Genomic DNA, 14,885 nt, shown 5'->3' with positions numbered 1-14,885 from the left:
ATTTATGAATATGTAAGTTATCAAGCATATCCCTAATTTAATTTTCCACCTTTTAACCAACTCTCACATTTGTAACATGTTCTGATCAGCCAGAAACCTAGTCTAACTGGCCGTTACAGTTCCCAGAGTCACAGGTAGATATGATATGATATGATATGGCATTTATAAAGCTCCTATACACAAGTGTTTCAAGGTGCGACGAGGCAAGGGAGGGGGAACAGAGCGAAGACAGACAATGATCCTACTAGGCCAGGTGTCATTCAGATTGCGCAAGTGCATGGGAAGGGGAAGGGGGAAAGAGCGGGGGGAGAAGGAGTGTACAGTGCAGTACAGATAATAGAATAAATAAACAATTAGTAAAAGTACGGCCAGCAGGCGGCAAGTGCAAGGATTAGTGAAGGCATCAGGTGTCAACTGCTGGTAGTTGGACTGTAGGGATACAGAAAACAGTCCCCAAGGGCGGGGATTGCCAGGAAGGCAGTGCAGGTGTGCGACTGGCGGGGCAGGGCACCATAGCCCGAGATCAGAGGGTGGCCAGGTAACCAGTGCAGTTTCAATTTCAGCCAGGAAGTCAGCAGGGGAGAGGAGGAGAAAAAGCAAAAGCAAAGAGAAAGGTTTTGAGCTGCTTCTGGAACCGGTGATGATTCTCCTTAAGTTTCAGGGAGGCAGGAAGGTTGTTCCAGAGGGAGGCCCCAGCCGAAGAAAGAGATCTACCTCCAACTCGTTGCTTGGAGAAGCGACTGACCCTGAGGGAGTTGGAGGCAGATGAGCGAAGAGCTAGAGAAGGAAGATATTTAGGAAGAGAGAGTTGAAGGTATTGAGGCCCAGGGCCCCAGAAGGCCTTGTGGACAATGCAGAGGGTTTTTAACTTAATCCTTGCAGCCTCTGGGAGCCAGTGCAGAGATTTCAGTCCTGGAGAGATACGATCTCTGGGCTTGAGGCCAAGGACAAGTCTCGCAGTCCTGTTCTGGATGAGTTGCAGAGGGCGGAGAGTAGAAGCAGGCAGATTTAGAAAGAGGCTGTTGCAATAGTCCAGCCTAGAGAGAACTAGAGCTCTGGAGACAGTGAGCTTCTGGGAGAAGGAGGGGAAAGGAAGAATACTTCTGAGGCGGTGCAGCTGGTAGTGTGACTTCTTAGAGACGTCGGAGATGTGAGGAGAGAAGGAGAGTGTGGAGTCGAAGATTACCTCAAGGTTTTTAGCCTCACAGGTGGGAGTAGGAAGAGGGCCAAGTGAGGCCAGCAAGAGAGTGACAGGAAAGGAGGGTGTGGGTGTGCCAATGAGGAGAATCTCAGTCTTACTGGCATTAAGGCAGAGATCATTGGTGGCACACCACTCCTGGATGGCGGACAGACAGTCAGAGATGATAGAGGGAGAAGAGGTGGCTGAGGGTAGCTTGAAAATGAGCTGAGTGTCATCCGCATAGCACTGGAAGTTGGGGCAGAGCGCGGCAATGCAGTGGGCAAGAGGTGCAAGGTATTGGTTGAACAGCCAGGGAGAGAGGTTAGACCCCTGGTGAACACCACAGGAAGAGATAGAGATAGAAGAGAGGAAGGACCCAAGTTGAACCTGGGAGGGTCGATCAGAGAGGAAAGAGGTCAGCCACGCCAGGGCCTGACTGTTGATCCCCAGGTTATCACGGAGACAGTTAAGCAGGATGGCATGGTTGACCGTGTCAAAGGCACAAGAGAGATCAAGTAAGATGAGGACACAGGGGTTGTTGGAATCAAGGTTGGAGAGTAGGTCTTCACAGATGTTCAGGAGAGCAGTTTCCGTGTTTCTGGCAGCTCTGAAGCCAGACTGATGATCATGGCGACAACCAACAGATTCAGTGTGAAGATTGAGCTGGTAGATGGCCAGCTTTTCCAAGAGTTTGCCCAGGAAAGGAGTGATGGAAATTAGGCGATAGTTAATCAGGCAGGACGGGTTGGCAGAGGGTTTCTTAAGAAGAGGGTGCACAAGGGAGTGCTTCAGGGGGAAGGGAAGACTCCAGTGGCAAAGGAGTGGTTGCAGATGTCGACCAGGGCAGGAGCCAGGGAGTCAATGTGGTCCTTGATAGTTTTGGAGGAACATGGATGAACCTGTTTTGACGAGACTTTCATAGATCGGACTTGTCTAGAAATCTTGTCTGGGGAGAACAGGGGAAAGGCAGAGAAGGAGGGAGGAGAGATTTCTGAAGAAGGGCCAGAGGAAGAGCAGGGAGTAGAGGGAGGACGGGGAGAGGAGGAAAGAGAGGACAGGATGCCCTGAGCAAAAGCCAGGCCGTTTTTCTTGCAGTGTTTAAATGCCTGCCATTCAGGAGAAAGGCAATAGAAAAAGGCTGGCCATTTTTGTTGCAGGGTTTAAATGCCTACAATTCATGTGGAAGGGACTTCTGTTTGGGGCCTTTAAATGCACCCCACACCTCATAGACACAGAGTAGCGTACGTTCACTATTCCCTTCCAGTTGCATGCAAGCTCCTGTGAAGAAGCTCTTGACCAGCTGCTCCCTCGCTCATGCTGCACTCACACTGTGCTCCCTCTGGGTCAGTGGCATGGCATATGGCTGTGTCCTGAGGTCGGGACCATGTCGACATGTATGCCTTTGCACATTGCGATTTTATGAAGGATGCAACAGGCATATATGATGTTGTACACAAGTTGTGGCCTGCACAGCAGCACACCCAAGTGGTCTAGGCATCTGAATCAGGACTTCATGATGCCTAGAGACTGCTCAGTGATGGGCCTGGTGACCCTGTGTGCCATATTGTAGTTTTGCTGTTGCTTACTGGCGGGCTGCTTGTCAGGTGTCAGGAGGTAGGTGCGCAAGGGGTAACTGGCATCACCTGCGCGATGAAGGATATAATTGGTGTTAGTGCGCATTGTGTGTTTCTTTGTGTGGAGTGTTGGATGCAAGCTAGTGGCTTTTTGTGGATGCTGTGATGGTGTGCACATGTTGCAATGGTCATTTGGCCGTGCGCCTGTGTCTGAATTATGAGTCTAAGTGTGTGTTTTAGTACAGATGTGCATCAGTACTTACCTAGCAGCTACATGCCCACGAAATGGGTGCAGTACATGGGATTGATGGCCCGGGGGAATCACTGCACCATGTAGAATTGGCTTGCCACTTGTCTGCTTTCGTCCTGGGTTCAGTGCATGTGGACATGTAAACCTCTGTGTTATGTTATGCATGCCACTACCTGGTGGATGGCGTGTGACTAGGTGGCTTGCGATCACCTACAGTGATGCTACTGGATCCTCATGGTGGCCAGGAGTCTCACATGTACCCTGATGGCATGTGAACACGGTGGTGGGTGCAAGCCGCCATTCCACTGCTGCAACAATTTTATGACGACATGTGGAGGGAAGTGACATCTGTGCAACACCTCTGTGACGTCAATACCGAAGAGGGTGACCTTAGTGCAGAAGAACCGCTCCCTCCGTCTCCTCCTCGGCTGTGGTGCAGCAGCTGTGGCAGCATCTTCGCATTCCTGTGCATGGAGTCCTATTGCCAAGTCACAGGGATACATTACTTGTGATGGAATATGTGGAGTGCAGCTGTGTGCCTTCATAATGGCACATGTTTGATGTCCTAATGTGCATGCAGGTGTGCATCATCGCAGTGTAGGCAGTGTTTTTCATGGTTGGGTTGGATGGTCTGCAGCTGTGGGTGTGGCATTCCGGTGTGTATTGTTTGGTGGCATTGTGTGTGTTTTGCATGGGGGTGTTGGTCATGTTTCGGGATATGGGTATTTGTTCCACATGTGATGTTGCACAATGTGTGTTTAATATGTAATGTAGTGTCGTACGGTATGAATGTTGGCTTTTGGGGGCCCATCATTCTCTTGGGTAGCTTACAGGAGATTATAATGGATGTTGGTTATGTTGGGGAATTTTGAATGCTGAGATGTGTATTTTATTGAATTATCATTGGTTCTTACGTATGTTCAGATTGGCGTAACTTCCGCCGTTGGTGGGAGTTTCGCATTGACATACGCTTATTTTCTTGAGTTCCACCTTCCATTGTAGATGGTGTAAGTTATTTTCGTAAATCTGTGTAAGTTACTTCCACGTAATTTACACCACCTTTTCGGTGCAATTTTTACTTATGCTTATTTGCCTTAGTAAATTGGCCCCATATATGTGTAACCATTGTACCATTTTTTAATTAAGAAGTATTTAAAAGGGAAACCATTCTTTGAATTTTAATGAATTGCAATTGAAGTTTGTACCTGGAATGATGTTTGTACATGTTTGCTAATGATGTGTATTTATCATTATGTTGTGGGACATAATTGTGCTGTGTAAGGGTGTATGTTTATTTTATTAAATAGTAAAGGGTTTGCAAACTGTTTAATACACATTAAACATGCTATTAATGATCTGTAAAAACAAAAAACAAAAATGTGGGATGATTCACAAAGTTAAAATGTCATTTAAATCCAGTACAGTAGACCAACCACCTTCCCCACTCTTGTATTAGGTATTAGAGATAAGGCTCTCGCTTGGTTTGCTTCATACCTTGCCCCCAGCCACTTTCAGGTGTCCTGGAACAGCCATACCTCCTCACTCACCCCCCGTTACTGTTGGTGTTCCACAAGGGTCTGTCCTTGGCCCACTTCCTTTCACTATCTATAATTGGCGCCCTGAAATCCTTTTACGAGTTCTCCTATCAACTCTTTGCTGACAACACTCAGATCTTCTTCTCCTTTCACTCCTTATCTGACGAACTGTTGTCAAAAACGTCAAACTGTCTCTCCACCATCAAACATTCTCAACTCCACTAAGACTGATGTTCTCTACATCTCCTCCTCTCTTTCTCTTCTTCACTCCTGACTACTTCCCTTACTCTGCTTCTGCTCATAACCTTGGTGTGATATTCAATCCATCACACATCTTCTTGCTCTTCATCTCCAAATCTGCCAGCCAGCCAGACTCGATCTCCTCAATAACAGAAAAATCCACCTTCTTCCTTTCAATACTGCTAAACAGCTAATCTCCTCCTTACTCTTTTATAGATCTTACTAATGTGTCAGTCTCCTTTATGGCCTTTCCAACTATGCTTTTTCACCTCTGGACAAAGTCCTCAAGTTCATGGTCCGCACACTTTTCAGCATTTCTCTCTTTGCCTCTGCCTGTGGCCAGTTTAGCTACCTATAAAACGAAGGGTTAAGTATAAAATTCTTCCGACTTCAAAACTATCCATGTACTTGCCACTACCTATCTGCTCATCTCATTCCTTACTCTCCTCTTCGCTCATTAAGATCATTCTCAGCTCACCTCCTTGCCACCACTTGAGCCCCCCTGTTTCCACTCTATCTCTCTCTCAATCTCTCTCTATGTCTCCCCCCTCACTCACCTACTCTGGAATGTTCTTCCTCTCCCTCTCCATACTACTCCAACTCTACCATTACTTAAATCCAACCTCAGAGCTCTCCTTCTTTCTGAATAACCTGTTTCTTAGCACTCCTCGCTACTGCATCACCCTGTTTTTCTCTCGCCTGACCGTCAATGGACGGGTTACAGTCTTTTCATTGAAAGATTTTCCTTAGAACGATTTTCCATCGAAAAATGTTAATTGAAAAATGTTTCCATCGAAAAAATCTTTCAATTAATATTTTTCCATTGAAAATGCATGTATGTGTGCTTGAGTGGGCAAAAGGGTTAAAGGGTTAAATGGTTAAATTTGGACAAGAGGGGATTGGGGTGGGCATCCCAATTAAAAAAATATATATATTATTATTATTTGGGAATGGGTGTTTTAAAGGGCGAAAAACAGGGGTTTGCAGGTACCCCCGAATTAAAAAAAAAACAATTTTGTTATATAGGTTTTCACTGAAAGTGGTATTAAACCACATTAGATGAACATAAATTTGTTGGAAAAAAGATAGATGGAAAATATATTCAATGAAAAAGATTTGATGGAAAGACTAGTAAGCCAATGGACAACCCTACAGCACTTTCCTGTCACCCTTCCATCCTTAATCCAGCACCTTCACCACCATCCCGTTCCTATGTCATTACGTCCTGTCCTCGTTGCTGTTTTATGTTTGCACCTTCACCTGCAACCTCTGGTCTTCAAGTCACATTCTCTGACCCCATTGTAAAGGACCCATGTCCTCTGTTGTGTTATCAATGGTAACTTCTGTACGTGTTTTTGTGCCAAGAATGCATTGTTTTCTCTGTTATTGTTTATGAATGAATACATTATTTTTGCCTGTGATTTCCTCAGCTGTACCGGTCAGCACCTCCTGTGGTACTTTCAAGTATCACAAGCTGTACCTGTGACCATCAATGTTATCTGTGCCTCCTGCGAGCTCCACCAACAAGCATACCCGTGAGTAACACCAAAGGTACCTCAGGGACTAGGGACAGGAGAAATTACCACAGAAATGGCAAAAGGCAGATTCCCTGCCAATTCAGCCATTTGTATTATTTGTTGCCCTCAGTCCCGAATACTTCTGGGATGAGCAGCGCCAAAAGCAACTGCACTCAGATTTCCCAAATGTTACATTTACAGGTATGGGTGCAATGTTGCACCCAGCTGATGTCATTGGAAGTGACATTCTATGAAATGACATCACAGAGTAGGTGCCTGAGAGCAATGAAGTGACTAGGCCTTGTTTTTAACAGTATTCTGCTTGCCAGCAAATCTAAAAATTGATGACTAGAAGGTTTTAAGCGAAGGATAACAACTAGCATTGCTCAGAGTAGCCTTACATACCACACATTGGTGGCCGGACCAACACCGGTTTGCAATTGCCTGATCCCACTCTGTATGGGGGCAAATGGGCTTAATAAATGGTGGCCCGAAATGCTTCCAAGAGCAATGATAGTGATTAAGATTACTTGCATCCAGCACTTATGCATTGCCAAGAGGCTGCACAGATGGCAGAAGCTGCACTGTACAAAACCCATTTGCATTATAGTTTTTCACCCTTTGATTTTACTCCATTTTCCTCTCCAGAATTACACCTCTCTGATACTTACCCTTCTTTTTTTCACCCAGCCTCAAGTAGTTAAATCCACGGTATAGAACACTTCAGTTGTTGGATGGATCTGGTGCAGTCAGCCGTGCCCAAGCGGCGTGGTTTGTATCCTGGAGGAGGTGGCAAAGCATTTAATACTTCTGAGGATGATACAAAGGTATTGTGCAATTTCACCTAATGCCAATTTTACCTACTCCCATTTGACTACATTTTTTTACCTGATTTCGGTAGGTCAAATGGTACACTTTAATAAGAAAATAGTTGTGGGTTAAGGGAATAGGTAGAGGTGTGGGGATGTTGGGGTGGGTGCGGGGGTCTCCCCCTGCATTAGGGGGTTTGCAGGCTGTCTCCATCTGCAGTAGGTCAAAAAGAATGAGGTCAGATAAATTAGGATAAATGGGCAGTAGGTCAGGTTTTTTAGGTCAAACAACCCATATCGGATACAAAGAGTAACATTAAGTAGACTCATGCCGTTCTGTCTGGGTAGGGACAAGGATGCAGCAAACGGCTCCCCTATGACTTTCCCCAGTTCCCAAAGGCACATGTAGGAGCAGCAGGCAGCACCCGGATGCTCCCGAACAGTGAACGAGAGGGAAAATAAACCAAATCCATGCGTGCAAGGTAGCAAGCATCAGGATTAAGGAAGCATCCCCCATGACCAAGAGCAGATTGTCCACCCCACCAGGACATACGCAAACTGGGTAGTAGGTGGAGAGCCCATGGCCCACGCCCGTAGGCTGACCACGGGGTGGTACTCTGGAACTCACTGCGACCATCCATCAGAGCAGAGCCCTCCTACAGACTATTCCAAAAACAACTAAAGACCCACCTGTTCGACTAAGCAGCACCTCTGTATATATGTACTTTATATCCTGCCTCTAACTAGCGCCTGGACGCATCAGGGCTCAGTGCGCTCGTATAAATGCAAAATAAATAAATAAAAAGTAAAATAAGCGGTGCTGGCGGACTCTGTACCAGGGGCGTGTCCAGACACTTTTGACTGTGGTGGCCCAAGTGGGTCACTGACTTATGCAGGGGTGGCATGAAGTACGAGCACACACGCGCATGGTGATCATAGTTTAGGATAATGGGGTGGCACCTGGGGTGGCCAATCAGACACCAAGGTTAGCACCTGCCAACCCCTGCCACTCCCTGGACACGCCACTGCTCTGTGCACAACCAAGGCACAGGCAACCCCATTAGCAAGATCAAGAATGTGTATTGTTTTTCGTTTGGAAGAGAAACCTGGGTCACAAGTGACATTGCCATGAGCAGTGATCAAGCTAAGGGAATGCACCCTGTCGGGTACTCTATATAAATGATGCGCATCATGATCACATAGGGTGCAAACACCGAGGTCTATGAAACCATGGTCTTGTGTCGGGCACACTTCTCAGAGAATCCCTTCAAGAGGTCCCAGTTGACAGTCAAAGGAAATATATTATCCATTTAGTACATTTTTTTGCCAGGGTCAAATCGATTGGCCCAAACGGTAAACCTGGCTTTGAGCCCAGGTTTTCTGGCTGCACAATTTGCAAAAGTGTGGCATCCTAGCACACATTCTCCTGCTGCATCTTTAGTTGCCATGGGTATATGGATAAGGTGTTTGGCAAGCTCTGGTCTTTAACCTCACTTCATTCGGTAACAGTAGTTTTATTTTGCCACTATCACGTGACTACAAATACAGGAATGCAAGGAAATGGAGATTAAAACGAGGACTTAATGAACATCCCACATGGACCATCCCGCATGAACGTTATATTTCGTCAATATGCAATTGATAACATCACCTACTCTTAGTGACTCTTTGGAACAGCCAAGAACCTTATTGATATGCATAATGCAATTACAAGTTGCACTGCCATAATCAGACTAGACAGGCAGTGAGTTAGTTCGTTTATTTATTTATTTATTCATTTATATTGCACCGAAGCCCACAGGCATCAGGGCGCATACATTTAGACAAGGATGGTATAGTAAAAGACGGGACAACTGGTTGCTATTTAATTATCCTAAGGATCTGCTGTAGCTGTCTTCAGCGCTTTCCTAAAGACTAGATAGTTACTCTCTGGTCTGATTGACTTTGGTAATCCATTCCATATTTCGGCCGCTTTTACGACAGCTTTTACTTGAACTTTTAGCTCAACCAGTGTTTTTCAGTTTTAGAAAAGGGTTTTACTTCCTAACAATGCGAACGGACATCGTCAGCCATTTATCACCCTCCTAAACCCCAGTCGGCGCCACTTTCCAACAAGCACCTGCAAGCGCCACTTTCCTACAAGCGCCTGCAAGAACGTTTTCAGGTTGACGTAGCTGTAAGCACTGTGGCAAAATACACTAAACGTGGTCTATAAGTAGCTAAACAAAATAGTGTACGTTCATGATTTCTCTTTGGCGGTTGATTTCCTTTGGAAATGACTATAGCAGCATTGGCAATATGCGGGTGTGGTGCAGCTGTGTGACCAGCAGAGGGGGGTGTCACATTACATTCATAATTTTCCTTAAAAGATGCTCAGAGGGAAGATCCCATTGCCCCCGAGCATTCTGAACAGTGCCTCCACCCCGAAAGGGGATCGTTTTCCCTGGCAAGAGAATGAAGCAAACAGTAACGTATATATAGTCTTTTTTTGTCAAAGAATGGTCAATAATTGCATGCTGGCTCACTTATCGATTGAAGTGCATTTCAGGAAAACCTTCACTTCCATGCAGGGGAGTTGCTAGGTCTGGAAAAGACCTGGTGCTAAGCTGATGTCGGAACTGTTGGGACTCGGGGTTAGCTAGTCTTTTGGCTGTAGCTCCTGAGATTCTATCCGGGGCTACAACCAAAAGATCAGGGGCTATAGCTCCCTTAGCCCTCCCCTAGCAACACCCCTGCTTCCATGTCGAATGACCTTAGCTAAAAATGTTGGACATACACATTACGTGCATTTTCTATATGCTTTTTTTTTGCTTCTCCGCTCACTGATGCTTAGTTTTACTTGTTGTTCCGTTATATTTTGAGGGTGGGGTCGCTCTGAGTCTCGCGTCTTACATTCTCGTATTTCTCACTCTTAACCCACTTCTGCCTCTCGGAAAACATGGTGAACAAGCACTGGCAAAGCCAACAGGTTTGACTTTTCTGCATGCGATAGGCTTATGCCAGGCATTGGTATAACAGTACTATGTGGACACGAGATGGCAAGAATTGGAACATGGTGCTGTTAAATGGGCATAAGATAGCATTCCCTGTAAAATAACTAATGCCAAAACACACGCCAAAACTGTTGGCTTTGTCAGTGCTTGTTTTTAACAGAGAAAAATCAAGTGGCTGAACACACACATGGTCGAGAATTTTTTATGGAACCATTGGTACATTTACAGCTGCAATGATACCATTAACTCTTAGCGGGCTACTTAAAAATAACGCTAGCAGGCAAAACGTTTGAAGATACTGCTTGATAGAGCTAGCTCAGAGAGCCCAGGAAGATGTGTATTGGGCAGGGAGGGACAGGTAATGGGGGGGAATGCCCATATGTATAAGCATGGCCATGGGCAGTCAATGAGTGGGTACATAGCAAAACAACAGCTACAAGCTTTGTGTCCCTACTCAGATGCCATCTCCCTCGTAACTATATAGCGATGTAATACTTTCAGCTTATAGGTGGCGCTTCTGTATAGCCAAATCTAAAAATCACTGGGCAATCGCACATGTTTAAGGAGTGGGAGAAATGTGAGAACATAGGGACAGTTTCTCAAAACTTTTTTGGGTGCAAGTGATAAGATGCGCTTAGCAGGTGTACGATGCGCTTAGCAGGTGTAAGATGCGCTTAGCTGGTGTAAGATGCGCTTAGCTGGTGTAGGATGTGCTTAGCTGGTGTAAGATGCGCTTAGCTGGTGTACGATGCGCTTAGCTGGTGTACGATGCGCTTACCTGGTCTGAGATGTGCTTAGCTGGTGTAAGATGCGCTTAGCTGGTGTACGATGCGCTTACCTGGTCTAAGATGTGCTTAGCTGGTGTAAGATGCGCTTAGCTGGTGTACGATGCGCTTACCTGGTCTAAGATGTGCTTAGCTGGTGTAAGATGCGCTTAGCTGGTGTACGATGCGCTTACCTGGTGTAAGATGTGCTTAGCTGGTGTACGATGTGCTTAGCTGGTGTAAGATGCGCTTAGCTGGTGTACGATGCGCTTACCTGGTCTAAGATGTGCTTAGCTGGTGTAAGATGCGCTTAGCTGGTGTAAGATGCGCTTAGCTGGTGTACGATGCGCTTACCTGGTGTAAGATGCGCTTAGCTGGTGTACGATGCGCTTACCTGGTCTAAGATGTGCTTAGCTGGTGTAAAAAGCAGGCAGATTTAATCGGAAACCCGAGCATTGGCACCAGGGTGGATATATCACGTCGGCTCAAATTCTTGTGCCCTTGTATGACGGAGAGGATGGGGGTGGCAGAAACAGCATTTCTGTTCTGTGACCCCTCGCCAGCAGCTGTCTTATTCCCGGTCTTGGCTCTTTTCTGCTTCTTGAAATCACATGAATTACACGACCTGCCCCAAAAACCTGGCCTTTTCCCTCTCTGTCTAGATATTTGGCCTTCTGTCCCCCTCCCAGGATGATCACTGACTGCTGAAGACGATGAGGAGGAAGGCATAACACATGTTAACGAAGATGAAGAGGGTGTTGTCTTTCCTTTCTTCCTCTTTTGGGGCTTTCTTGAAGATGTCAATAATTCTTTTCTCTGAAATGTCTCTGCCCCCTTTCCTCGTCTTATGTGGACTCTGTGCCCATATGCGTTATCTCCTTCTTGCTTGTGCCTTTGTAGCTTATGCTGAAACGACGCTGCTCAACCCTGTGTCAGAGCCCAGCCAGGAATGCCACATTGTATCAGCCTTTTCCGTTTCTTTTTTTAATGTATTTTGTCCAGCGCGTGCATCCGCACCATTGCCTTCTTTCCCCAAATCAAGATGGCCACCCTGCAAAGTCTGCACCACACAAACTGCCCAAAGCCCCGCAACCCTCACCCTCAGTGCCATTCCCCACCTTACCGCTGCCCTTGGACGCAGTGCCTTTTGGTTCTGGTTCTGTGGACTTCTCTCACTGCTCTGTCTGTGCCTTGGCCGAGTTTCCTTCATGTGGCAGTAGTATGCAGTTACTTCATATGTGCTACCCCTTAACCAGAACCCCTCGCCCAGCAGGGGGGGTGTCGGTGACAACACAGTAATTCCACTCTGTGCCCCGCTCACCCATATACTTCAATGAAAATATAGCAGAATGTAAAACAACATGTGTACACGTTTTATGCGTGCGTTTTTAGCCATACTTTTTTATTTTATACCAATAGGAAAACATGTTTTGTTACATTAATATTGCCGGCAAAAAACGAATCCCATTCAAAGAGCATGTTTTAGAAAGCACACAATATATACACATTACGTATTGGTCTCTGTCCGTTTGCTTTCGATGGCGACTTGTAGGAACTTTGATCAATTGTGCTGCAGCAAATGCCTTGTGTAAGTACTTGAAATAAAAGCGGGTTGATGCAGTCGATTAGCCATGCCTTGTCCACGTGCTTCAATTATCTCTTGAGGTCTGCCCACATCATTTCAATTGAATTCAAATCCGTGGACTCTGGCGGAGTCGCTTCCCAACAAGACACTGGATGCCTTTATGTCCTGCTGCCGATGAATAATTTATCCCGTTGTCCTGAGGCTATTCCTAGTGTCCGGGGGATGAAACATTTGCCCATGGGACCAGTGACCCACAGACACCATGCTGCTTGAAAAAGGCTGTGCCCATTATGCTTTCAAACATGACGGTGGGGCCTGGATCAATCTTGAAGATGTCCTCTGTCTTTTTCTGAACGCAGGGAACAGTTGCAGGGAGCATCCCTCCTCCTGCAGAGACACCCAGTACCCTTCAGTCATGGTCATTTACATGCAGCACTCCCATTTATTTATTTATTTTGTTGGGTATATTTAATGAGCCTATACAGCAAATAGTGTTTCAAGGAACAACAAGACAAAGAGGAGGAGCGGACGGGGAGGGGGGCAGGGATGAAGAATAACGAAAACGGTCCTACTAGGCCTTGTGACATTCGGATCCTGCAAGTGCATTAACAAGAAGGGCAGGGGAGTGTGGCGGGGGGAGTGCCGGTCAGAGAGGAATGCGCTAATGCTAAGGGGGAAAGGAAGTGCAGAGCGGGCAAGTGCTGGGGGGGAGCGAGAAGGAGGGGTGGAAGGCCCCTGGGCTAGGCGAGTGCTAAGTGGGGGCCAGGTGGACAGATACCAGGGGAAAGCAGAGAGTGCAGGGGAATGAAGCTCCACATGCTAAATGCTAGGACAGGGCTGGATGGGCTCAAAAAAGTGTGCAGGCCCAGCCCGGGTAGTGCAGGGGGAGGGAGCATTGTTGGGCAAGTGCAGGTCGGGTTGAGGGGTCCGGGCCAACTTAACAGCTGGGGTAGACTGGGTGAGGAGGGCCTGGTGCCCTGTGTGAATCAGAGGGAACCAGATAGCCAGTCAAAATACAACAGAGGAGGACATTAGCAGGGGAGGGGGAGAGGGAAGGAAGAAGAGAAAAGGAAGGCCTTGCGAAGCCTCCGGAACTTAAGAAGATCTGGCTCAAGTCTGAGAAGAACCGGGAGGCAATTCCAGAGGAAGGCTCCTGCGGAAGAGAGATAGCCTTGTGGAGGATGCAAAGGGTCTTGAACTTGATCCTCCAACAACTGGGAGCCAGTGGAGAGATTTTACGGCTGGAGAGATTCAGCCCCTGAGCTTGAGGCCAAGGATAAATCTTGCAGTCCTGTTCTGGATGAGTTGAAGGGGGCGAAGGGAGGATTTCAGCAGATTGAGGAAGAGTCTGTTGAGGTAGTTCAGCCTAGAGAGGACCAGAGCTCTGCAGACATTTAGTTTCTGGGGAAAGGTGAGTAAAGGGAGGATTCATTGGAGGAGGTGCAGCTGAAAGTGGGCCTTCTTGGCAAGGTCTGTTATGTGATGAGAGGAGTCAAAGATGACGCCAAGGTTTTTTGCCTCACAAGAGGGTGAGGGGAGGGTGACCAGAGAGAAGGCGGGAAGGAGGGAGCTGGGGTCCCAATGAGAAGGATCTCAGTGTTACTGGCATTAAGGCAGATATTGTTTGCAGCACACCATGCCTGAATAGCAGCGAGACAGTCAGGAATGAGAGAGAAAGAAGGGGAGGCAGTGGACGGAAGCTTGAAGGAGAGCTGCATGTCATCCACATACCACTGGAAGTGAGGAGAGAAGGAGGAGATTGAATGGGCTAGAAGTGCAAAGTAGATGTTGAAGAGCCACAGCAAAAGAATAGAGCCCTGAGGGACGCCGCAGGTGGAGACTGTGATGGGGAGAGAAAAGGGCCCAATTGAACCTGGGATGGTTGTTCAGCGAGGAAGGCGGTCAACTAGTCAAGTTCCAGGTCCAGGGTATCATGGAGTCGATTTATAAGGGTGGCATGATTGACCGTATCAAAGGCAGAGGAAATGTCAAGAAGGATGAGAACAGAGGGAGAGTTGAAATTGAGATTAGAGAGCAAGTCTTCATGGGTGTTCAGGAGTGCCAATTCCATGCCTCTGCCAGCTCTGAAGCCAGACTGCTGGTCGTGGAGACAACCAACAGATTCAGTGTGATGGATCAGCTGCAAGATGACCAGCTTCTCCAAGAGTTTGCCCAGGAAGGGGATAATGGAGTGCAAATTAGTTTACATGGAAATAAATGCTCTGAATCCAAATTTGAAATGCATGTGGCTCTTTTCAATGAGATTTTTAAACGTGCAGCATAGCATGAGGTTGTGTGACTGTGGAATGTGCCCTGCTGAAAAACACCATTGTTAAATCAGGAAGCGCAAGGAAGAGATGTATCTTATTGCTTTCCAACAGTAAACCATGTTGGGGTCAGTGGTATCATCTGGTCGAGGGGAAGGATTTCTTTTGATT

The 14,885-nt window shown here is 46.8% G+C and overlaps 1 long non-coding RNA gene across 1 annotated transcript in view; it reads left to right on the top strand.

Annotated features, from left to right (window-relative positions):
- The first annotated feature begins 9,510 nt into the window (after window positions 1–9,510).
- The window catches only part of LOC138565956 (uncharacterized), a 42,111-nt gene continuing 36,736 nt past the window's right edge, over window positions 9,511–14,885 (top strand). Inside the window, exon 1 of the long non-coding RNA XR_011301732.1 lies at window positions 9,511–9,576. This is a non-coding gene — a long non-coding RNA (uncharacterized lncRNA). The remainder of the gene's footprint in view (window positions 9,577–14,885) is intronic.

The sequence above is a fragment of the Ambystoma mexicanum genome, chromosome 2p (genome assembly GCF_040938575.1).
Source record: "Ambystoma mexicanum isolate Mex_15411 chromosome 2p, UKY_AmexF1_1, whole genome shotgun sequence".
NCBI classification, from domain to species: domain Eukaryota; kingdom Metazoa; phylum Chordata; class Amphibia; order Caudata; family Ambystomatidae; genus Ambystoma; species Ambystoma mexicanum.
Note: the sequence above shows the minus strand (reverse complement) of the source record. Positions and strands in the feature narration are given on the sequence as shown.